A 22209-nucleotide genomic window follows, 5' to 3' on the forward strand; every position below is an offset into this window, starting at 1 on the left:
AAGGGTGTGGGTTAGGGTTAAGTTTAGTGTTAGGGTAAGGGTTAGGGTTCGGGTTAGTGTGAGGTTTAGGGTGAGGATGAGGGTTAGGGTTAGGGTGAGGGTGAGGGTTAGAGTTAGGGTTAGGGTGAGGGTTAGGATTAGGGTGAGGGTTATGGTTAGGTGAGGGTTAGGCTTAGGGTTAGGGTTACGTTTTCGGTGAGCGTGAAGTTTAGGGTTAGGTTGAGGGTTAGGTTTAGGGTGAGGGTGAGGGTTAGGGTTAGGGTGAGGGTTAGGTTGAGTATTAGGTTTAGGTTTAGGTTTAGGGTGAGGGCCAGGGCGAGGGTGAGTGTTAAGGTTAGTGTTAGGGTGAGCTTTATGGTTAGGGTTAGAGTTAGGGTAAGGGTTTGAATGAGCGTTAGGTTTACAGTGAGGACGAAGTTTAGGGTTAGGGTGAGGGTTATGGTTATTATTAGGTTTTGGGTGAGGGTGAGTTTTAGGATTAGGGTTGTTGGGTTAGGTTTAGTGTTAGGATTAGTGATATTGTTAGGGTTAGGGTTAGAGTTACGGTGAGGGTGAGGGTGAGGGTTAGGGTTAGAGTGAGGTTTAGGGTTCGGGTTAGGATTAGGTTTAGGGTGAGTGTGAGGTTTAGGGTTAGATTCAGGGTTAAGGGGAGGGTTAGTTCGTGGGTTAGTGTTAGGGTTAGTGTTAGGGTTAAGGTTAGGCTGACAGGTTGAGGTTAAGGGTTATGTTTATGGTTAGGTTTAGGATTAGGTTTAGGGTGAGGGTGAGTGTAAGGATTAGGGCTAGGGTTAGCATGAGGGTTAGGTTTAGGGTTAGGATTGGTGTTATTGTTAAGGTTATGGTTAGAGTTAAGTTGAGGGTGGGGGTGAGGGTCAGGGTGACTTTTAGAGTTAGGATGAAGTTTAGGGTTATGGTTAGGGTGAGTGTGAGGTTTAGGGTTAGATTACGGTTAGGGGGAGGGTTAGATCGTGGGTTAGTGTTAGGGTTAGGGTTAGGGTTATGTTTATGGGTGATAGTTATGTTGAGGTTAAGGGTTAGGTTTATGGTTAGGTTTAGGATTAGGGTTAGGGTGAGGGTGAATGTGAGGATTAGGGTTAGGGTTATGCTTAGGCTTCGGGTTAGGCTGAAGATGAGGGTGGGGTTGAGGTTTAGGGTTATTTTGATGGTTAGGTGTAGGGTTAGGGTGAGTGTTAGGGTTTGGGTTATGGTTAGAGTTAGGTTTAGGGTGAGGGTGAGGTTTAGGGTTAGAGTTAGGGTTAGGGTGAGGGTTAGGTTGAAGTTTAGGTTTACGGTTAGTGTTAGGGTTAGGGTTCCGGTGAGAGTTAGGGGGAGGGTTAGGGTTAGGGATAGGGTTAGGATTAGAGTTAGCGTGAGGGTGTGTGTGTATGTTAGGGTTAGGTTTAGGGTTAGGGTTAGACTTAGGGTTAGGCTGAGGTTGAGGGTGAGGGTGAGGTTTAGTGTTAGGGTGAGGGTTAGGGTTAGGGTTAGGTGTAGGGGCAGGTTTAGGTTTAGAGTTAGGGTTAGGGTGAGGCTGAGGGAGAGGTTTATGGTTAGGTTTAGTGTTAGGGTTAGAGTTAGGGGGAGGGTTAGGATTAGTTGTAGGTTTACGATTAGGTTTAGGGTGAGAGCTAGGCTGAGGGTTAATATGAGGGTTAGCTTTAGGGGTAGGGTTAGGTTTAGGATTAGGGTTAGGGTGAGGGTGTGGGTGAGGGTTAGGGTTAGCGTTAGGCTATGGTTTACGGTGAGGTTTAGGGTTAGGGTTTGGTTTAGGGTGAGGGTGAGGCTGAGGATTAGGCTTAGGTTTAGTGTTAAGTTTAGGGATAGGGTTAGGGTTAATGTGATGGTTAGGGTTAGGGTTAGGGTTAAGCTTAGGTTTAGGCTGAGCTTGAGTGTGTGGTTTGGGGATAGGCTTACGGTTCGGGTTAGGGTTAGGGTTAGGTTTAGTTTTAGGCTTAGGCTTAGGGTTAGGGTTAGCGTGAGGATTAGGGTTATATATAGGGTTAGGGGGAGTGTTAGGTTAAGGGATAGGAATATGGCTAGTTTTAGGTTTAGGGTGGGGGTGAGGGTTAGATGAGTTTTATGGTTAGAGTTAGGGTTAGGGTTAGTGGGAGGGTAAGTGTTAGGGTTAGAGTTAGTGTTAGGGTGAGGGTAAGTGATGGGGTGGGGGTTTGGGTTAGGGTGACGGTTATGGTTAGGGTGAGGGTTAGGATTAGCTTTAGGGTTATTGTTAGGGTCAGGTTTAGGGTTACGGTTACTGTGAGGGTGAGTGTGAGGGTTAGGGTTAGTGTTAGGGTGAGGTTTAGTGTTCGGGTTAGTGTTAGAGTGAGGGTTAGTGTGAGGGTGAGGTTTCCGTTAGAGTTAGGGTTAGGGTGAGTGTTAGGTTGAGGGTTAGGTTTAGTGTTCGTGTTAAGGTTAGGGTTAGGGTAAGAGTTAATGGGATGTTTAGGGTTAGGGTTAGGGTTAGGATTAGTGTTAGGGTGAGGGTGAGTGTGTGTTAGGGATAAGTTTATGGTGAGGCTTAGGGTTAGGCTGAGGCTAAGGGTGAGGTTGAGGTTTAGGGTTAGAGTGAGGGTTAGGGTTAGGGTTAGGGTGAGGTTTAGTGTTAGGGTTAGGTTTAGAGTTAGGGTTAGGTTGAGGGTGAGGTTTAGGGGTAGAGTTAGGGTCAGGGTGAGAGTTAGGGTTAGATTTAGGGTTAGGGTTAGGTTTAGGGTTGAGTTGACGGTAAGGGTAAACATAAGGGTTAGGCTGAGGGTGAGAGTTATGGTAATGTTGAAGGTTACATTTAGAGTAAGTTTTAGGGTTAGGGGTAGGTTGAGGGTGAGTGTTAGATTAAGGAATAGTGTTAGGGTTAGGGTGAGGTTTAGAGTGAGGATGAGGGTTAGGGTTAGGTTGAGGGCTGGGGTGAAGGTGAGGGTTAGGGTTAGGGTTAGGCTTAGGGTTAGGCTGAGGATGAGGGTGGGGGTGATTACAGTTAGGGTTAGGGTTAGGTTTATTTTTAGTGTTATGGTTAGGGTTAAGTTTGAGGTTAGGTTGAGGTTGAGGGTGGGGTGAGGATTACGGTTAGAGTGATAATTAGGGTTAGGGTTACTGTTTTTGTTAGGGTTAGGGTTAGAGTTAAGGTGAGGTTGAGGGTGCAGGTGAGGATTAGGGTTAGGGTTACGGAGGGGTTTAGGGTTAGGGAGAGGGTTAGGGTGAGGGTGAGTTTTACAGTTAGATATAGGGTTAGGGGGAGAGTGACGGTGAGGTTTAGGGTTGGGGTTAGTGTTAGGGTTAGGGTGAGGTTGAGGGTTACATTGAAGTTTAGGGTTAGTGTTAGGGTTAGGGTTAGTGTGAGGGTTAGTTTTAGGGTTACGTTTAGTGTTAGTGTGAGGGTAAGTGTTAGGTGAGGGTTTGGGTTAGGGTTAGGATTATGATTAGGGTGAGGGTTAGGCTTATGGTTAGGGTTATTGTTAGGGTTAGGTTTAGGGTTAAGGTTAAGGTGAGGGTGAGGGTGAGGGTTAGGTTTAGGGTTAGGGTGAGGTTTAGGGTTTCAGTTAGGGTTAGATTTAGGTCTAGGGTGAGGGTGAGGTTTAGGATTAGGTTTAGTGTTAGTGTGAGGGTTAGGTTGAGGGTTAGGGTTAGTGTTAGGGTTATGGTTAGGGTGATATTTAGGGGGAGGCTTAGGTTTAGGGTTAGGTTTAGGGTTAGGATTAGGGTAAACCTGAAGGTGATTGTTTGTGTGTTAGGGTTAGGTTTAGGGTTAGGCTTACAGTTAGGCTGAGGGTTAGGTTTAGGGTGAGGGATAGGGTTAGGGTGAGGGTTAGTGTTAGGGTTAGGGGGATGGTTACAATGAGGATTAGGATTAGGTTTAGGGTTAGGGTGAGGGCTAGGTTGAGGGTGAGGTTTAGTGTTAGGTTTAGGATGAGGTTTAGGGTTAGGATTAGGGTTAGGATGAGGGTGAGGTTTAGGGTTAGAGTTATGATTAGGATGAGGCTGAGTGTGAGGTTTAGGGTTAGGGTGTTAGGGTTAGGGTTAAGGTGAGGGTTAGGGTGAGGTTGAGGTTTAGGGTTAGGGTTAGTATTAGGTTTAAGTTTAGGGTTAGGGTGAGGTTTAGGGTTAGGGTTAGTGTTAGGGTTAGGGTTAAGGTGAGGGTTAGGGTGAGGTTGAGGTTTAGGGTTAGGGTTAGTATTAGGTTTAAGTTTAGGTTTAGGGTGAGGTTTTGGGTTAGGGTTAGGGTTAGGGTGAGGGTAACGTTTAGGGTTAGTGTTAGGGTAAGGCTTACGGTTAGGCTGAGGGTGAGGGTGAGGGTGAGGGTTAGGGTGAGGGTTAGGGTTAGGGTTAGGGTGAGAGTTCGGGTTCGGGATAAGTTTAGGGTTAGGGTGATGGTTAGGGTTAGGGTTATGGTGAGGGTAACAGTTAGGGTTAGGGTGAGGGTTAGGGTTAGGTTTAGGGTTAGGGTGAGGGTGAGAGTGAGGGTTAGGGTCAGTGTTAGGGTGAGGGTTAGGATGAGGGTTATGGTAAGGATTCGGGTTAGGGTGAGAGCTAGGGTGAGGGTGAGGTTTATATTTATTGTTAGGGTAAGATTAAGAGTTATGGTTAGGGTTACGGTAATGTGGAGAGTGAGGTTTAGGGTTAGAGTTAGGGTTAGGGTGAGGCTGAGGGCTAGCGTTAGGTTTAGGGTTAGTGTTAGAATTAGGGATAGGGTGAGGCTTAGGGTGAGGGTGAGGGTTAGGCTTAGGGTTAGGAATAGGATTAGGGTAACAGGGTGAGTGTGAGGTTTAGGGTTCGGGTTAGGGTTAGGGTCAGGGCTAGGGTGAATTTGAGAGTTAAGCTCAGGGTTAGGGTGAGGTTTAGGTTTAGGGTGATGGTTAGCGTTGGTGTGCGGGTTATTTTTAGGCTTAATGTTTGTTTTAAGTTGAGATTAAGTGTTAGGGTAAGGTTTAGGTTTAGGGTGAGGTTTACGATTAGGGTTAGGGTTAAGGTTAGGCTGAAGGTGATGTTAAGGGTTAGAGTTAGGGTTAGGGTGAGGGTTAGGGTTAGGATTAGAGTTAGGGTTAGGGTGAGATTTAGGGTGGGGGTGAGGATTGGAGTTAGGGTTAATATTAGGATTAGGATTAAAGTGAGGTGAGTGTTATGGTTAGGGTTAGGTTTAGGATTAGAGTTAGAGTGAGGGTGAGGATGAAGGTTATGGTTAGGGTGAGTGTTGGGGTTAGGGTTAGAGTGAGGGTTATGGTGAGGGTTAGGCTTAGGCTTAGTGTTTGGTATGGGCTATGTTGTGGGTGTGGGTTAGGGTTAGGGTTAGTGTGAGCGTTAGGCTGGGGATTAGGGTTAGTATTAGGGTTTGGGTTGGGGTTAGGTTTAGTCTTAATGTTAGGTAGAGGGTGAGCGTGAGGGTGAGGTTTAGGGTTAGGGTGAGGGTGAGGTTTAGGGTTAGAGTTAGCGTTCAGGTGAGGGTTAGTGTGAGAGTTAGGGTTAGGGATAGGGTTAGGGTTAGGGTTAGTTTGAGATTGATTGTGAGGGTCAGGGTTAGTCTTAGTCTTAGGCTTAGGCTTAGGCCGATCGTGAAGGTGAGGGTGAGGTTTAGGGTTAGAATTAGTGTTATGGTGAAGGCTAGAGTGAGTATGAGGGTTAGGATTAGCGTTTGGGTGAGGTTTAGGGTTAGGGTTACAGTGAGGGTTAAGGTTAGGGTTAGGGTTATGGTGAGGGTTTGGGTTAGGGTTAGGGTTAGGGTGAGGGTCAGGGTTAGGGTTAGGGTTAGTGTAATAGTTAGGGTTAATGTTAGAGTTACAGTGAGGGTGAGGGTGAGGGTTATGATCAGGTTTGGGTTAAGTTTAGGGTAAGAGTTATGGTTAGGGTGAGGGTGAGGTTTAGGGTTAGAGTTAGGGTTTCGGGGAGGGTTAGGATTAGGGTTAGTGTTAGGCTTGGGGTTAGGGTGAGGGTTAGTTTGAGGATTAATATTAGGGTTAGGGTTAGGTTTCGGATTAGGTTTATGGTGAGGATATCTGTGAGGGTTAGTGTTAGGGTTCGTTTAGGCTTAGGGTTAGGCTGAGTGAATGGGTGGGGATGAGGATTAGATTTAGAATGATGGTTAGGTTTCTGGTTAGGTTAAGCGTTAGGATGAGGGTTAGGGTTAGAATTAGGGTTAGGATGAGGACTAGGGTGAGGGTGAGGGTTAGGGTTAGGGTTAGGCTTATGCTTAGGATTAGGCTGAGGCTTAGGGTGAGGGTGATGGTTAGGTTTAGGGTGATGGTTGTGGTTACCTTTAGGGTGAGGGTTAGAATGAGGATTAGGGTTATGGTGAGGGTTAGTGCGAGGGTGACGGTAAGGGTAAAGTTGAGGGTTAGGCTGAGGGTGAGGGTTACGGTCAGGGTGAGGCTTAGGGTTAGGGTGAGGGTGAAGTTTAGATTGAGGATTAGTGTTGATGTTAGTGTGATGTTTAGGGTGAGGATGAGCGTTAGGGTTAGGTTGAGCGCTAGTTTGAGGGTGAGGGTTAGGGTTATGTTTAGGGTTAGGGTTAGTGTTAGGGTTAGGGTTAGGGTGAGGTTTAGGGTGAGGGTGAGGCTAGGGTTAAGGTTAGGATTGGGACTAGTGTTAAGGTGAGGCTGAGTGTGAGGTTTAGGGTTAGGGTTAGGGTTAGGATTAGAGTTAGGATGAGGTCTAGCATGAGGGTGAGGGTTAGTGTTAGGGTTAGGTGAGGTTTAGAGTTAGAATTAAGTTTAGGGATAGGGAGATTGTTAGCGTTAGGTTTATGGTGAGGGTGCGGGTTAGGGTTATGTTGAGGGTTAGGATTAGGGCTAGGTTTAGTGTGAGTGTTAGGGTGAGGGTGAGGGTTAGCATGAGGGTTAGGGTTAGGATTTGGTTTAGGATGAGGGATAATGTGAGAGTGAGGGTTAGGTTTATACTTAGGGTGAGGTTTAGGGTTTGGGTTAGCTTTAGGGTTAGGGTGAGGGTTATGGTTAGGTTACGGTGAGGGTTAGGGTTAGGGTTAGGTTGAGGGTTAGAATTAGGTTTAGGGTTAGGTTGAGGGTTAGGGTTACGGTTAGGGTGAGGGTTAGGATGAGGGTTAGGGTTACAATTAGGGTTAGGGTGAGGTCTAGGGTGAGGATGAGTGTTAGTATTAGGGTTAGGGGTAGGGTTAGGGTGAGGGTTAGGGTTCATGTTTCGGTGAGGGTGAGGCTTAGGTTTAGGTTAGTATTAGGTTAGTATTAGGTTTATGGTTAGGGGTAGGGTTAGCGTGAGGGTTAGGGTTCATGTTTCGGTGAGGGTGAGGGTTAGGTTTGGGGTGAGGGTTAGGGTGAGGACTAAGGTGAAGGTGAGGGTTAGAGTTAGGGTTAGCGTTAGGGTGAGGGTTAAGTTTAGGTTTAGGGTTAGGTTTAGGTTTAGGATTAAGGTTAAGGTGAGGCTGAGTGTGAGGGTTAGGCTGAGGGTTAGCCTTAGGCTTAGGGTTAGACTGAGGGTGAGTGTAGGGATGAGTGATGGTTCTGGTTAAGGTTAGGTTGAGGGTTAGGGTTAGGATTAGGGTTAGGGCGAGGGCTAGGGTGAGTGTTAGTTTCGGGGTTAGGTTTAGGCTTAGGGTTAGGCTGAGGCTGAGGCTGAATTTGAAAGTGAAGGTTAGGTTTAGGTTGATGTTTAGGGTTAAGGTTACGGTGAGGGATAGGATGAGGGTTATGGTTTAGGGTGAGGGTTAGGATGAGGGTGACTGTAAGAGAAAAGGTGAGGTTAGGCTGAGGGTGAGGGTTATGGTAAGGGTGAGGTTTCGGGTTAGGGTGATGGTGAGGTTTAGATTGAGGATTAGTGTTAGGGTTAGTGTGAGGTTTAGGGTGAGGATGAGGGTTAGGGTTAGGGTGAGGGCAAGGGTGAAGTTGAGGGTTAGGGTTAGGGTTAGGGTGTGGTTTAGGTTTAGGGTGATGGTTAGCGTTAGTGTGAGGGTTAGGGTTAGGGTTGGTGTTAGTTTTAAGCTGAGGGTAAGTGTTAAGGTAAGTTTTAGGTTTAGGGTGAGGTTTAGGATTAGGTTAGGGTTAGGATTAGTTTGAGGGTGAGGGTTAGGGTGGAATTTAGTGTGGGGGTGAAGTTGCGAGTTAGGGTTAGGATTAGGATTAGGGTTAAGGTGAGGGTGAGTGTTAGCGTTAGGGTTAGGTATAGGATTAGATTTAGGGTGAGGGTGAGGGTGAGGTTATGGTTAGGGTGAGCGTTGGGGTTAGTGTTAGAGTGAGGGTTAGGGTGAGGGTTAGGCTTTGGCTTAGGTTTTTGGCATAGGCTATGGTGAGGGTGAGGGTTAGGGTTAGGGTTAGGGTGAGGGTTAGGGTACGGGTTAGGGTTAGTATTAGGGTTAGGGTTGGGGTTAGGGTTAGGCATAATGTTAGGCAGTGGTTGAGGGTGAGGGTGAGGTTTAGGGTTAGGGTGAGGGTGAGGTTTAGGGTTAGAGTTAGTGTTCGTGTGAGGGTTCGGGTTAGGGTAAGGCTTCCGTTTAGGGTTAGGGTGAGGGTGAGTGTGAGGGTCAGGGTTTGTCTTAGGCTTAGGCTTATGCTTAGGCCGAGCGTGAAGGTGAGGGTGATGTTTAGGGTCAGCATTAGGTTTAGGGTGAGGGCTAGAGTGAAGATGAGGGTTAAGGTTAGCGTTACGATGAGGTTTAGGTTTAGGGTTACGGTGAGGGTGAGGGTTAGGGTTACGGTTAGGGTTAAGGTGAGGGTTTGGGTTAGGGTTAGTGTTAGGGTGAGAGTCAGGGTTAGGGTTAGGGTTAGTGTAATAGTTAGGGTTAGGGTTAGAGTTACAGTGAGGGTGAGGGTGAAGGTGAGGATTAGGGTAAGAGTTAGGGTGAGGTTTAGGGATAGGGTTATGGTTAGGGTGAAGGTGAGGTTTAGGGTAAGTTTTATGCTTTGGGGGAGGGTTAGGCTGAGGGTTAGGATTAGGGTTAATGTTAGGCTTGGGGTTAGGTGGAGGGTTAAGTTGAGGTTTAAAATTATGGATAGGGTTAGTTTTAGGATTAGGTTTACGGTGAGGGTGAGTGTGAGGGTTAGGGTTAGGGTTCGTTTAGGCTTAGGGTTAGGCTGAGTGTATGGGTGGGGATGAGGATTAGATTTAGAATGATATTTAGGGTTCTGGTTAGGTTAAGGTTTAGTATGAGGGTTAGGGTTAGAATTAGGGTTAGAGTGAGGGCTAGGGTGAGGGTGAGGTTTAGGGTGAGGATGAGGGTTAGGGTTAAGTTGAGTGTTAGGTTGAGGGTGAGGGTTAGAGATACAGTTAGGTTTAGGTTTAGGGTGAGGGTGAGGTTTAGGGTTAAAGTTAGGGTTAAGATGAGGGATAGGGTTTAGGTTTACGGTTAGGATTAGTGTTAGGGTTAGGTTTAGGGTGAGGTTTAGGGTTGGACTTAGGGTTAGTTTTAGGGTTAGGGTTAGGATGAGGGTTAGGTTTAGGCTTAGGCTTTGTCTTAGGCTTAGGCTTACGCCCAGAATGAGGGTGAGGATTAGGGTGAGGATTAGGGTGAGGGTTAGGTTTAGGGTTACAGTGTGGTCAGGGTTAGGGTTAGGTTGAGGGTTAGAATTAGGTTTAGGGTTAGGTTGATGGTTAGGGTTAGGGTTAGGGTGAGATTTGGGATGAGGGTTAGGGTTACAATTAGGTTTAGTGTGAGGGCTATGGTGAGGGTGAGTGTTATTGTTAGGGTTAGGGTGAGGTTTAGGGTTAGGGTTAGGGTTAGGGTTACGGTGAGGGTGAAGGTTAGGGTTAGGGTGAGGGTTAGGTTTAGGTTTAGGGTGAGGGTGAGGGTTAGGATTAGGGTTAGGGTTACAGTTACAGTGAGGGTGAGGGTGAGGCTGAGGGTTAGGATCAGGTTTAGGGTGAGGTTTAGGTTTAGGGTTATGGTTAGTGTGAGGGTGAGGGTTAGGATTAGGGTTAGGGTTACAGTTACAGTGAGGGTGAGGGTGAGGCTGAGGGTTAGGATCAGGTTTAGGGTGAGGTTTAGGTTTAGGGTTATGGTTAGTGTGAGGGTGAGGTTTAGGGTTAGAGTTAGGGTTAGGGTGAAGTTTGGGTTGATGTTTAATGTTAGGGTTAGGGTTACCTTTAGGATTAGGTTTACGATGAGGGTTCAGCTTAGGCTTAGGATTAGGCTGAGAGTATGGGTGGGGGATGAGGATTAGGTTTAGAATGTTGGTTAGGTTTATGGTTAGGTTAAGGTTAGGATGAGGTTTAGGGTTCGAATTAGGGTTCTGGTGAGGGCTAGGGTGAGGGTGAGGGTTAAGGTTAGGTTTATGCTTAGGCTTACGTTTAGGCTGAGGCTGAGGGTGAGGGTGAGGGTTAGGGTTAGAGAGAGGTTTAGGGTGAGGGTGACGGTAAGTGTAAAGGTGAGGATTAGGCTGAGGGTGAGGGTTAGGGTTAGGGTGAGGATGAGGGTTAAATTGAGGATTAGGGTTAGGGTTAGTTTGAGATTTAGGGTGAGGATTAGGGTTAGGGTTAGGGTGATGGTTAGGGTTAGTGTGAGGGTTAGTGTTAGGGTTAGGGTTAGTGCTAGGGTGAGGGTAAGTGTTAGGGTGAGGGTTAGTGTTAGGGTGAAGGTTATGGTTAGGATGAGGGTTAGGGTTAGGGATAGGGTTATTGTTAGGGTTAGGGTTAGGCTTACGGTTACAGTGAGGGTGAGGGTGAGGTGAAGGGTTAAGGTTAGGGTGAGGTTTACCTTTAGGGTTAGGGTTAGAGTTAGGGTTAGGGTTTAGGTGAGGTTTAGGGTTAGAGTTAGGTTTAGTGTTATTGTTGGGGTTAGGGTGAGGTTTAGGGTTAGTTTTAGGCTTAGGTTTAGGCTGAGCATGAGGGTGTGGGTTAGGGTTAGTGTTAGGGTGGGGTTTAGGGTTAGGGTTAGAGTGAAGGTGAGGTTGAGGGTTAGGGTTAGTGTTTGTGTTAAGGATAGGGTTAGAGTGAGAGTTAAAAAGAGGGTTAGGATTAGGGTTAGGGTTAGGATTAGTGTTAAGGTGAGGGTGAGTGTGTGTGTTAGGGATAGGTTTATGGTTAGGCTTAGGATTAGGGTTACGGTTTAGGGTTAGGGTGAGTGTTAGGGTTTAGGGTGAGGTTTAGTGTTAGGGTTAGGGTTAGAGTTAGGTTTAGGTTGAGGGTTAGGTTTAGGGGTAGAGTTAGGGTTAGGGTGAGGGTTAGGGTTATGGTTAGGGTGAGGGTTAGGGAGAGGGTTATGGTTACGGTGAGGGTTAGGGTGGGGGTGAAGGTAAGGGTAAACGTGAGGTTTAGGCTGAGGGTGAGAGTTATGGTAATGGTGAGGGTTAGGGTTAGAGTGAGTGTTAGGGGTAGGGGTAGGGTGAGGGTGAGGGTTAGATTGAGGATTAGTGTTAGGGTTAGGGTGAGGTTTAGGGTGAGGAGGAGGGTTAGGGTTAGGTTGAGGGCTAGTGTGAAGGTGAGGGTTAGAGTTAGGGTTAGGGTCAGGTTTAAGGTTGGGGTGATGGTTAGGGTTAGTTTGAGGGTTATCTAGTGTTAGGGTAGGTGTTAGGGTGAGGGTAAGTGTTAGGGTGAGGGTTAGGTTTAGGGTGAGGATTATGTTTAATGTGAGGGTTAGGGTTAGGGTTAGGGTTATTGTTAGGGTTAGGGTATCGGTTATGGTCACGGTGAGGGTCAGGGTGAGGTTTAGGTTTAGGGTTAGGGATAGAGTTAGGGTTAAGGTGAGAGTGAGATTTAGGATTAGAGTTAGGGTTAGTGTTTGGGTTAGGGTTAGGGTGAGGGTTACGGTTAGAGTTAGGCTTAGGCTTAGGCTTAGGCTTAGGCCTAGCATGAGGGTGAGGGTTAGGGTTAGGGTTAGGGTGAGGGTTAGGATAAGGTTTAGGGTTAGGAATAGGGTTAGGGTGAGGGCTCGGGTGAGGGTTAGAGTTACAGTGAGGGTGAGGGTTATTGTGAGGGTGAGCGTGAGGTTTGGTGTTAGGGGTAGGGTTAGGGTTAGTGTTAGGGTGACATTTATGGTTAGATTTAGGGTTAAGGAGAGGGTTAGTTCGTGGGTTAGAGTTAGGGTTAATATTAGGGTTCAGGTAAGGGTGAGGGTTAGGTTGAGGTTAAGTGTTAGGGGTAGGGTTAGGATTTGGATTAGGGTTAGGGTGAGGGTGAGTGAGAGTGTTAGGGTTAGGGTTAGGCTTCGGCTTATGGTTAGGCTGAGGGTGAGTGTGGGCGTGAGGATTAGGGTTAGGGTGATTGTTAGGTTTAGGCTTAGGTTGAGGGTTAGGATGAGGCTTAGGGTTAGGATTTAGGGTTAGGGTGAGGGCTCGGGAGAGGGTGAGGGTTAGGGTAAGGGTTAGGCTTAGGCTTAGGGTTCGGCTGAGCTTGAGGTTGAGCGTGAGGGTTAGGGTTAGGCTGATGGTTAGGTTTACTGTTAGGGTGAGTTTTAGGATGAGGTTTAGGTTTAGGGGGAGGGTTAGGGTGAGGACGATGGTAAGGGTAAAGTTGAGGTTTCGTCTGAGGGTGAGGGTTAAGATAAGGGTGTGGTTTAGGTTTAAGTTTAGGGTTAGAGTAAGGGTTAGGTTTCGGATTAGGGTGAGGGTTAGATTAAGGATTAGGGTTAGGGTTAGTGTGAGGTTTAGGGGGAAGATGAGGGTGAGGGTTAGGGTGTGGGTGAGGGTTAGAATTAGGGTTAGGGTGAGTGTGATGTTAAGCCTAAATGTGAGGATTAGGCTAAGGCTGAGGGTTAAAATAAGGGTGAGGTTAAGTGTTAGGGTGAGGGTTAGGGTTAGGGTGAGTGTTAAGTTTAGGGTGAGGGTTAGAGTTAGGGTTACGGTTATTGTTAGGGTTAGGGTTAGGGTTACCCTTACAGTGAGGGTGAGGGATAGTTTTAGGTTTAGGGTGAGGTTTAGGGTTAGGGTTATGGTTAGAGTTTGGGTTAGGATTAGGATTAGGGTTAGGGTGAAGGCTAAGGTGAGGGTGAGGGTTAGGGTTAGTGTTAGTTTTAGGTTTAGGGTTAGAGTGAGGGTGAGTGTGTGGGTTAGGGTTAGGTTTAGGGTTAGGCTTAGGGTTAGGCTAAGGGTAAGGTTGAGGGTGGGGGTGAGGGTTAGGGTGAGGGTTAGGTTTAGGGTTAGGGTGAGTGTTAGGATGAGGGTTATGGTTAGCATTAGGGTTAGGTTGAGGGCTAGGGTGAGGGTGAGGTTTAGGGTTAGGGTTAGAGTGAGGGTGAGGTTTAGGGTTAGAGTTAGGGTTAGGGTGAGGAATAGGGTGAGGTTTAGGGTTAGGGTTAGATTTAGGGTTAGGGTTAGGGTGAGGGTTAGGGTTTGGATGAGGGTTAAGGTTACAATTAAGTTTTGGGTGAGCTCTAGGGTGAGGGTGAGTGTTATTGTTAGGGTTAGGGTGAGGTTTAGGGTTAGGGTTAGGGTTAGGTTTACGGTGAGGGAGAGGGTTAGGGTTATGGTGAGTGTTAGTGTTAGGGTTAGGGTGAGGGTGAAGGTTTGGATTAGGGTTATGGTTAGAGTTACTGTGAGAGTGAGGGTGAGGGTGAGGGTTAGGATCAGGTTTACGGTGAGGTTTAGGGATAGGGTTATTGTTAGGGTGAGGGTGAGGTGTAGGGTTAGAGTTCTTGTTAGGGGGAGGGTTAGTGTGAGCGTTAGGGTTAGGGTCAGTGTTAGTATTATGGTTAGGGTGAGGGTTAAGTTGAGGTTTAATGTTAGGGTTAGCGTTACATTTAGGATTAGGTTTATGGTGAGGGTGAGTGTGATCGCTAGGGTTAGGGTTTGGCTTAGGCTTAGGGTTTTGCTGAAGATATGGTATGGGGATGAGGACTAGGTATAGAAAGTTGGTTAGGTTTATGGTTAGGTTAAGGGTAAGGATGAGGGTTAGGGTTAAGATTAGTGTTCGGGTGAGGGTGAGGGTTAGGGTTGGGTTTAGGCTTAGGCTTGGTGTTAGGCTGAGGCTGAGGGTGAGCGTGAGGGTTAGGGTTAGGGTGATGTTTGGGGTTACCATTAGGGTGAGGGTTAGGATGAGGATTAGGGTTAGGGTGAGGGTTCCGGTGAGGGTTAGGTTGAGGGTGACGGTAAGGGTAAAGGTGAGGGTCAGGCTGAGGGTGAGGGGTAAGGTAAGGGTGAGGGTTAGTGTTAGCATGTGGGTTAGGTTTAGGTTGAGGATTAGTGTTAGGGTTAGTGTGAGGTTTAGGGTGAGGATGAGGGTTAGCGTTAGGTTGAGGGCTAGGTTGAGGGTGAGGATTAGGATCAGGGTGAGGTTTAGGATTAGTGTGATGGTGAGGGTTAGTGTGAGGGTTAGTGTTAGGTTTAGGGTTAGTGTTAGGGTGAGGGTAAATGTTAGGGTGAGGGTTATTGTTATGGTGAAAGTTATGGTTAAGATGAAGGTTATGGTTATGGTTAAGGTTATTGTTAGGGTTAGGGTTAGGGTTACGTTTACGGTGAGGGTGAGGGTGAGGGTGAGGGTTAGGGTTAGGGTGAGGTTTAGGTTTAGGGTTAGGGTTAGAGTTAGGGTTAAGGTGAGGTTGAAGTTTAGGATTAGAGTTAGGTTTAGTGTTATTGTTGGGGTTAGGGTGAGGTTTAGGTTTAGTTTTAGGCTTAGGCTTAGGGTTAGTCTTAGGCCGAGCAAGGGGTGAGGGTTAGTTTTAGGGTTAGGGTGGGGTTAGGGGTTAGGGTTAGGGTGATGGTGAGGTTGAGGGTTCGATATAGGGTTAGGGTGAGGGTTAGAATGAGGGTTAGGGTTATTCTTAGGTTTAGGTTTAGGGTTATGGTTACGGTGAGGGTGAGGATGAGGGTTAGGGTTAGGGTTAGGGTGAGTTTTAGGTTTTGGGTTAGTGTTAGAGTTAGGTTTAGGGTGAGGGTGAGGTTTCGGTTAGAGTTAGGGTTAGGGTGAGGGTTAGGTTGAGGGTTAGGGTTAATGTTCGTGTTAAGGTTAGGGTTATTGTGAGAGTTAAGGGGAGGTTTAGGGTTTGGGTTAGGGTTAGTATTAGTGTTAGGGTGAGGGTGAGTGTGTGTGTTTGGGATATGTTTATGGTGAGGCTTAGGGTTAGGCTGAAGCTGAGGGTGAGGGTGAGGTTTAGGGTTAGGGTTAGGGTGAGTTTTAGTGTTAGGGTTAGGGTTAGAGTTAGGGCTAGGGTGAGGGTGAGGTTTAGGTGTAGAGTTAGGGTTAGGTTGAGGAATAGGGTGAGGGTGAGGTTTAGGGTGAGGGTTAGGGTGGGGGTTAGGGTTAGTATTAGGGTTAGTGTTGGGGTTAGGGTTAGGATTAATGTTAGGCAGAGGGTGAGGGTGAGGGTGAGGTTTAGGGTTAGGGTGAGGGTGAGGTTTAGGGTTAGAGTTAGCGTTCAGGTGAGGGTTAGTGTGAGGGTTAGGGTTAGGGTTAAGGTTACGGTTAGGGTTAGGGTGAGGGTGACTGTGAGGGTCAGGGTTAGTCTTAGGCTTAGGCTTAGGCTTAGGCCGAGCATGAAGGTGAGGGTGAGTTTTAGGGTTAGCATTAGTTTTAGGGTGAGGGCTAGAGTGAGGATGAGGGTTAGGGTTAGCGTTAGGCTGAGTTTAGGGTTAGGGTTACCGTGAGGTTGAGGGTTAGGGTTAGGGTTAGGGTTAAGGTGAGGGTTTGGTTTAGGATTAGGGTGATGGTCAGCGTTAGGGTTAGTGTTAGGGTTAGTGTAATAGTTAGGGTTAGGGTTAGAGTTACAGTGAGGGTGAGGGTGAGGGTTAAGATCAGGTTTGGGTTAGGTTTAGGGTAAGGGTTATGGTTAGGGTGAGGATGAGGTTTAGGGTTAGAGTTAGGGTTTCAGGGAGGGTTAGGGTGAGTGTTAGGATTAGGGTTAGGGTCAGGTTTAGGTTTAGGTTTAGGGTTAGGGTTAGAGTTAGTGTTAGGTTTAGGGTTAGGGTTATTGTTAGGGTGAGGGTTAGGGTTATTTTTAGTGTTATGTTTAGGGTTAAGTTTGCGGTTCGGGTGAGGCTGAGGGTGAGGGTTATGTTTAGGGTTATGTTTAGGGTTAGGACTAGTGTTAGTGTTAGGGTTAGGGTGAGGTTTAGGGTGAGGGTGAGGGTTAGGTTTAAGGTTAGGATTAGGGTTTGGGTTACGGTGAGGGTGAGGGTGAGGTTTAGGGATAGCGTGAGGGTTGGGGTTAGGGTTAGAGTGAAGATTAGGGTGATGGTTAGGCTTAGCCTTAGGTTTAGGGTGTGGGCTAGGGTGAGGTTGAGGGTTAGGGTGAGAATTAGGGTGAGGGTTTGGGTTAGGGTTAGTGTTAAGGTTAGGGTTGGAGTTAGGGTTAGGCTTTGTGTTAGGGGGAGTGAGAGGGGGAGTGTTAGGATTAAGTGCGGGTGAGGTTTAGGGTTAGATTTAGCGTAAGGTTGAGGGCTAGTGTTAGTGTTAGGGTTAGTGGTACAGTTATGATGAGGGTGAATGTGAGTGTGAGGGATAGGGTTAGTCTTAGGCTTAGGTTTAGGCTTAGGCCGAGCATGAGGGTGAGGGTGAGGGTTAAGGTTAGTGTGAGGGTTAGGGTTTTAAGGTTAGGGTGAGGGTTAGGTTGAGGTTTAGGGTTAGGATTAGGGTTTGGGTGAGGGCTAGAGTGAGGGTGAGGCTTATGGTTAGCGTTAGGGTGTGGTTTAGAGTTAGGGTTAGGGTTAGAGTTACAGTGAGTTTGAGGGTTAGGCTTAGGCTTAGAGTTAGGGTTATTGTTATGGTTAGAGTTAAGTTGAGTGTAGGGGTGAGGGTGCAGATTAGGTTTAGGGTTAGGGTGAGGTTTAGATTTAGGGTTTGGGTTAGTTTGAATGTTTAGTTTAGGGTTAGAGTGAGGTTTAGGATGAGGTTTAGGATTAGGATTAGGGTTAGGTTGAGGGGTTGGGTGAGGGTTAGGGTGAGGGTTAGGGTTAGGGATAGGTTTAGGTTTTTGATTAGGGTTAGGGTGAGGGTGAGTGTGAGGATTAGGGTTAGGTTTAGGCTTAGGGTTAGGGTTAGGCTTAGTGTTAGGGTGAGGGTTAGGGTTATTGTTTGGGTAAGCATGAGGGTGAGGGTGAGGATTAGGGTTAGGGTTAGGGTTAGGGTTAGGGTTAGGTTTGGGGTTAGGGTTAGTGTTTCGGTTAGGGTTAGGGTTACGGTTAGGGTTTGTGTTACAGTGAGGGTTAGGGTTAGGTTTAGGGTTAGGATTAGGGTTAGGCTGAGGGTGAGGTTGGAGGTGAGGAGTAGGTAAGGGTTAGGGTTAGGGTTAGGGTTAGATTTATGGTTAGGGTTATTGTTAGTGTTATGGTAAGGGTTAAGTTTGCAGTCAGGGTGAAGCTGAGGGTGAGGTTTATGGTTAGTGTTAGGGTTAGGGTCAGGATTAGTGTTAGTCTTATTGTTGGGTTTCGGTTAGAGTTACAGTGAGATTGACATTGAGGGTGAGGATGAGGGTTAGGGTGATGTTTATGGTGAGGTTTAGGGTTAGGGTTAGGGTTAGGGTGAAGGTAAGTTTTAGGGTTAGAGTTAGGGTTAGGGGGAGGGTTAGGGTGAGGGTTAGGTTTAGGTTTAGTGTTAGGGTTAGGGTGAGGGTAAGGGTTAGGTTGAAGTTTAGGGATAGGGTTAGGGTTAGGGTGACGGTGAGTGTGAGGGTTAGGGTTAGGGTTAGGCTGAGGCTTAGGGTAAGGCTGAGGGTGAGTTTGGGGGTTAGGATTAGGGTTAGGGTGATGGTTAGTGTTAGGGTTAGGGTTAATGTTAGGGTTAGGGTTAGAGTTACAGTGAGGTTGAGGGTGCGGGTGAGGGTTAGGGCTAGGGTGAGGTTTAGTGTTGGGGTTAGGGTTAGGATGAGGGTGAGGTTTAGGGTTAGGGGAGGGTTAGGGTGAGGTTTACGGTTAGGGTTAATTTTAGGGTTATGTTGAGTCTTAGGTTTAGAGTTAGGGTTATTGTTATGGTAAGGTTTATGTTTATGGTTACTGTGAGGATGTGGGTTAAGGTTAGTGTTAGGGTGAGGTTTAGGGTTTGGGTTAGGGTTAGAGTTAGGGTTAGGGTGTGCGTGAGGTTTAGGGTTAGAGTAAGGGTTAGGTTGAGGTTTAGGTTTACGGTTAGTGTTAGGTTTAGGGTTAGGGTGAGAGTTAGGGGGAGGGATAGTGTTAGGGGTAGAGTTAGGTTTAGGGTTAGGTTGAGGGTGAGTGTGTGGTTTAGGGTTAGATTTAGGTTTAGGCTTAGGGTTAGGCTGAGGGTGAGTTTGTGTGTTATGGTTAGGTTTATGGTTAGGCTTAGGGTGAGGTTGTGGGTGAGAAAGTTAGGGTTAGGGTGAGGGTTAGGCTTAGGGATAGGGGGAGGGTTAGGATGAGGTTTAGGGTTAGGATTATGGTTAGTGTGAGGGCTAGGTTGAGGGTGAGGGTTAGTGTTAGTGTTAGGGTGAGGTTTAGGGTTAGGGTTAGGGTTCAGGTCAGGGTGAGGTTTATTGTTAGAGTTAGGGTTAGGGTGAGGCTGAGGGTGTGAATTAGGATTAGGTTTAATGTTAGGGTTAGGCTTAAGGTGAGGGTTAGGGTGAGGGTGAGTGTTAGGGTCAGGCTTAGAATTAGGGTTAGGGTTAGGGTAAGTGTGAAGTTTAGGGTTAGGGTTAGGCTTAGGCTAAGTCTTAGGCTGAAGGTGAGGGTGAGTGTGAGGGTTAGGGTTAGGGTAAGTGTTAGGGTTAGGTTTAGGGTGAGAGTTAATGTTGGGATAAAGTTTAGCGTTAGGGTGAGGGTTAGGGTAAGGGTTACTGTGAGGGTGAGGGTTAGGGTTAGGTTGAGGTTTAGGGTTAGGCTTAAGGTTAGGGTGAGGATGAGTGTTAGGGTTAGGGTGAGGGGGAGTTTTATAATTAGGATTAGAGTGAGGGCTAGGATGAGGGTGAGGGTTATGCTTAGTATTAGAGTTAGGGTGAGGTTTAGGATTAGGGTGAGGTTAGGGTTAGTGTGAGGGTGAGTGTTAGGGTTAGGGTTAGTGTTAGTGTGAGGGTAAGTGTTATGGTCAGGGTTAGGTTTAGGCTGAGGTTTATTGTTACTGTGAGGGTTAGGATTAGTGTTATGGTGAGAGTGATGGTAAGGTTTAGGGTTAGATATAGGTTTAGGGGGAGGGTTAGGGGGAGGGTTATGTTTAGGGTTAGTGTTAGGGTAAGGATGAGGCTGAGGTTGAGGTTGAGGTTTAGGGTTAAGGTTAGGGTTAGGGTGATGTTTAGGTTTACCATTAGGATGAGGGTTAGGATGTCGTTTAGGGTTAGGGGGAGCGTTAGGGTTAGGGTTAGGGTTAGGTTGAGGGTAAGTGTTATGGGTAGGGTTAGGGTGAGGGTGAGGTTTAGAGTTAGAGTTAGGGTTAGGGTGAGGGTAAGGTTGAGGGTTAGGTTTGGGGTTAGTGTTAGGGATAGGGTTAGGGTGAGAGTTAGGGGGAGGGTTAGAGTTAGGGATAGGGTTAGTATTATGGTTAGGGTGAGGGTGAATGTGTGTGTTAGGGTTAAGTTAAGGGTTAGGCTTATGGTTAGGCTGAGGGTTAGGTTGAGGGTGAGGGTTAGGGTTAAAGTGTGGGTTAGGGTTAGGTTTAGGGTTTGGGGGAGGGCTAGAATGAGGGTGTGGTTTAGGGTTAGGGTTAGGGTGAGGTTTTGGGTTAGGTTTAGGGTGAGGGTGAGATTTAGGTTTAGAGTTAGGGTTAGGGTGAGGCTGAGGGTGAGTGTTAAGGTTAGGGTTAGTGTTAGGGTTAGGGTTAAGGTGAGGGTTAGCATGAGGGTGAGGCTTAGGGTTAGGGTTAGGATTAGGATTAGGGTAATAGGGTGAGTGTGAGGGCTAGGGTTAGGGTTAGGTTTAGGCTTAGGGTTAGGATGAGGGTGAAGGTGAGGGTGAGGGTTAGGGTTCGGGGTAAGCTTAGGGTTAGGATGAGAGTTAGGGTTAGGGTTACGGCAAGCATGAGGGTTAGGGTTAGGTTGAGGATTATTGTTAGGGTTAGGTTTAGGGTGAGTGTCAGGGTTAGGGTTAGGGTGAGGTTTAGGATGAGGATTAGGGTTAGATTTAGGGTTAGGGTTATTGTTAATATTATGGTTAGAATTAAGTTTGGTGTGAGGGTGTGGCTGAGGGTGAGGTTTATGGTTAGGTTTAAGGTTAGGGTTACGGTTAGGCTTAGGCTTAGCGTTAGGCTGAGGGTGATAGTGGGGGTGAGGATTAGGGTTAGGTTTAGGGTTAGGGTTAGGGTTAGGGTTATTGTTAGTGTTATGGTTAGGGTTAAGTTTGCGGTGAGGGTGAGGCTGAGGGTGACGATTATGTTTAGCGTTGTGGTTTGGGTTAGAGTTAGGGTTATTTTTAGGTTTAGGGTTAGATTTACAGTGAGGTTGAGGGTGAGTGTTAGGGTTAGGGTTAGGGTTAGGGTAAGGATGAGGGTGAGGTTTATGGTTAGACTTAGTGTTAGGGGGAGGGTTAAGGTGAGGTTTAGGGCTAGGGTTAGTGTTAGGGTAAGGGTGAGGGAGAGGGTTAGGTTGAGGTTTAGGGATAGTGTTAGGTTTAGGATTAGGGTTAGGGTGACAGTGAGTGTGAGGTTTAGGGTGAGGGTTAGATTTAGGCTTAGGGTTAGGCTGAGGGTGAGGGTGGGGGTTAAGATTAGGGTTAGGGTGATGGTTAGGTTTAGGGTTAGGTCAAGGTTTAGGATGTGGGTTAGGGTTAGGATTAGGGTTAGGGTGAGGGCTAGGGTGAGGGTGAGGTTTAGGGTAAGGCTTAGGGTGAGGTTTAGTGTTCGTTAGGTTTAGGGTTAGGGAGAGGGTTAGGGTGAGGTTACGGTGAGGTTTAGGGCTAGGGTTAGGTTGAGGGTTAGACTTAGGTTTAGGGTTAGGTTGAAAATTAGGGTTAGAGTTAGGGTGAGGGTTAGGATGAGGATTTGGGTTAAAATTATGTTTAGGGTAAGGGCTAGGTTGAGGGTGAGGTTTAGGGTTAGGGTTAAGGTGAGGATTAGGTTTAGGGTTAGGGGTAGGGTTAGGGTGAGGGTTAGGTTTCGTGTTTTGGTGAGGGTGATGGTTGGGTTTGGGGTGAGGGTTAGGGTGAGGACTAAGGTGAGGGTGAGTGTTAGAATTAGGGTTAGTGTTAGGGTGAGGGTTAGGTTTAGGTTTAGGTTTAGGATTATGTTTAGGGTTTGGATTAAGGTTAGGGTGAGGGTGAGTGTGAGGGTTAGGCTTGGGGTTAGGCTTAGGCTTAGGGTTAGGCTGAGGGTGCGTGTGGGGATGAGGATTAGGTTTAGAGTGATGGTTCTGGTTAAGGTTCGGTTGAGGGTTAGGATGAGGGTTACGGTTAGGATTAGGGTTAGGATGAGGGCTAGGGTGAGTGTGAGGTTTGGGGTTAGGTTTAGGCTGAGGCTGAAGTTGAGGGTGAGGTTTAGGGTTAGGGTGATGGTTAGGGTTACGGTTAGGGTGAGGGATAGGATGAGGGTTGTGGTTTAGGGTGAGGGTTAGGATGAGGGTGACTGTAAGAGAAAAGGTGAGGGTTAGGCTGAGGGTGAGGTTTATGGTAAGGGTGTGGTTTAGGGTTAGCGTGAGGGTGAGGGCTAGACTGAGGATTAGTGTTAGGGTTAGTGTGAGGTTTAGGGTGAGGATGAGGGTTAGGGTTAGGGTGAGGGCAAGGGTGAAGTTGAGGGTTACGGTTAGGGTTAGGGTGAGGTTTAGGTTTAGGGTGATGGTTAGCGTTAGTGTGAGGGTTAGTGTTAGGGTTATTGTTAGTTTTAAGATGAGGGTAAGTGTTAGGGTAAGGTTTAGGTTTAGGGTGAGGTTTAGGATTAAGGTTAGTGTTAGGGTTAGGGTGAGGGTGAGGTTTAGGGTTAGAGTTAGGGTTAGGTTGAGGGTTAGGGTTAGGGTTATGGTTAGGGTTAGTGTTAGGATTAGGATTAGGGTTAAGGTGAGGTTGAGTGTTATGTTTAGGGTTAGGGTTAGGTTTAGAGTTTGGGTGAGTGTGAGGGTGAGGGTTATGGTTAGCGTGAGCGTTGGGGTTAGGGTTAGAGTGAGGGTTAGGTTGAGGGTTAGGCTTAGGCTTAGGTTTTGAGTATGGGCTATGGTGAGTGTGAGGGTTAGGGTTAGGGTTAGGGTGAGCGTTAGGGTGGGGGTTAGGGTTAGTATTAGGGTTAGTGTTGGGGTTAATGTTAGGCTTAATCTTAGGCATAGGGTGAGGGTGAGGGTGAGGTTGAGGGTTAGGGTGAGGGTGAGGTTTAGGGTTAGAGTCAGCGTTCGGGTGAGGGTTAGTGTGAGGGTTAGGGTTAGGGTTACGGTTACGGTTAGGGTTAAGGTGAGGGTGACTGTGAGGGTCAGGGTTAGTCTTAGGCTTAGTCTTAGGCTTAGGCCGAGCGCGAAGTTGGGGGTTTAGGGTT

This window comes from Dipodomys merriami, unplaced genomic scaffold, assembly GCF_024711535.1.
Source record: "Dipodomys merriami isolate MVZ:Mamm:240054 unplaced genomic scaffold, mDipMer1.0.p SCAF_197, whole genome shotgun sequence".
NCBI lineage: Eukaryota > Metazoa > Chordata > Mammalia > Rodentia > Heteromyidae > Dipodomys > Dipodomys merriami.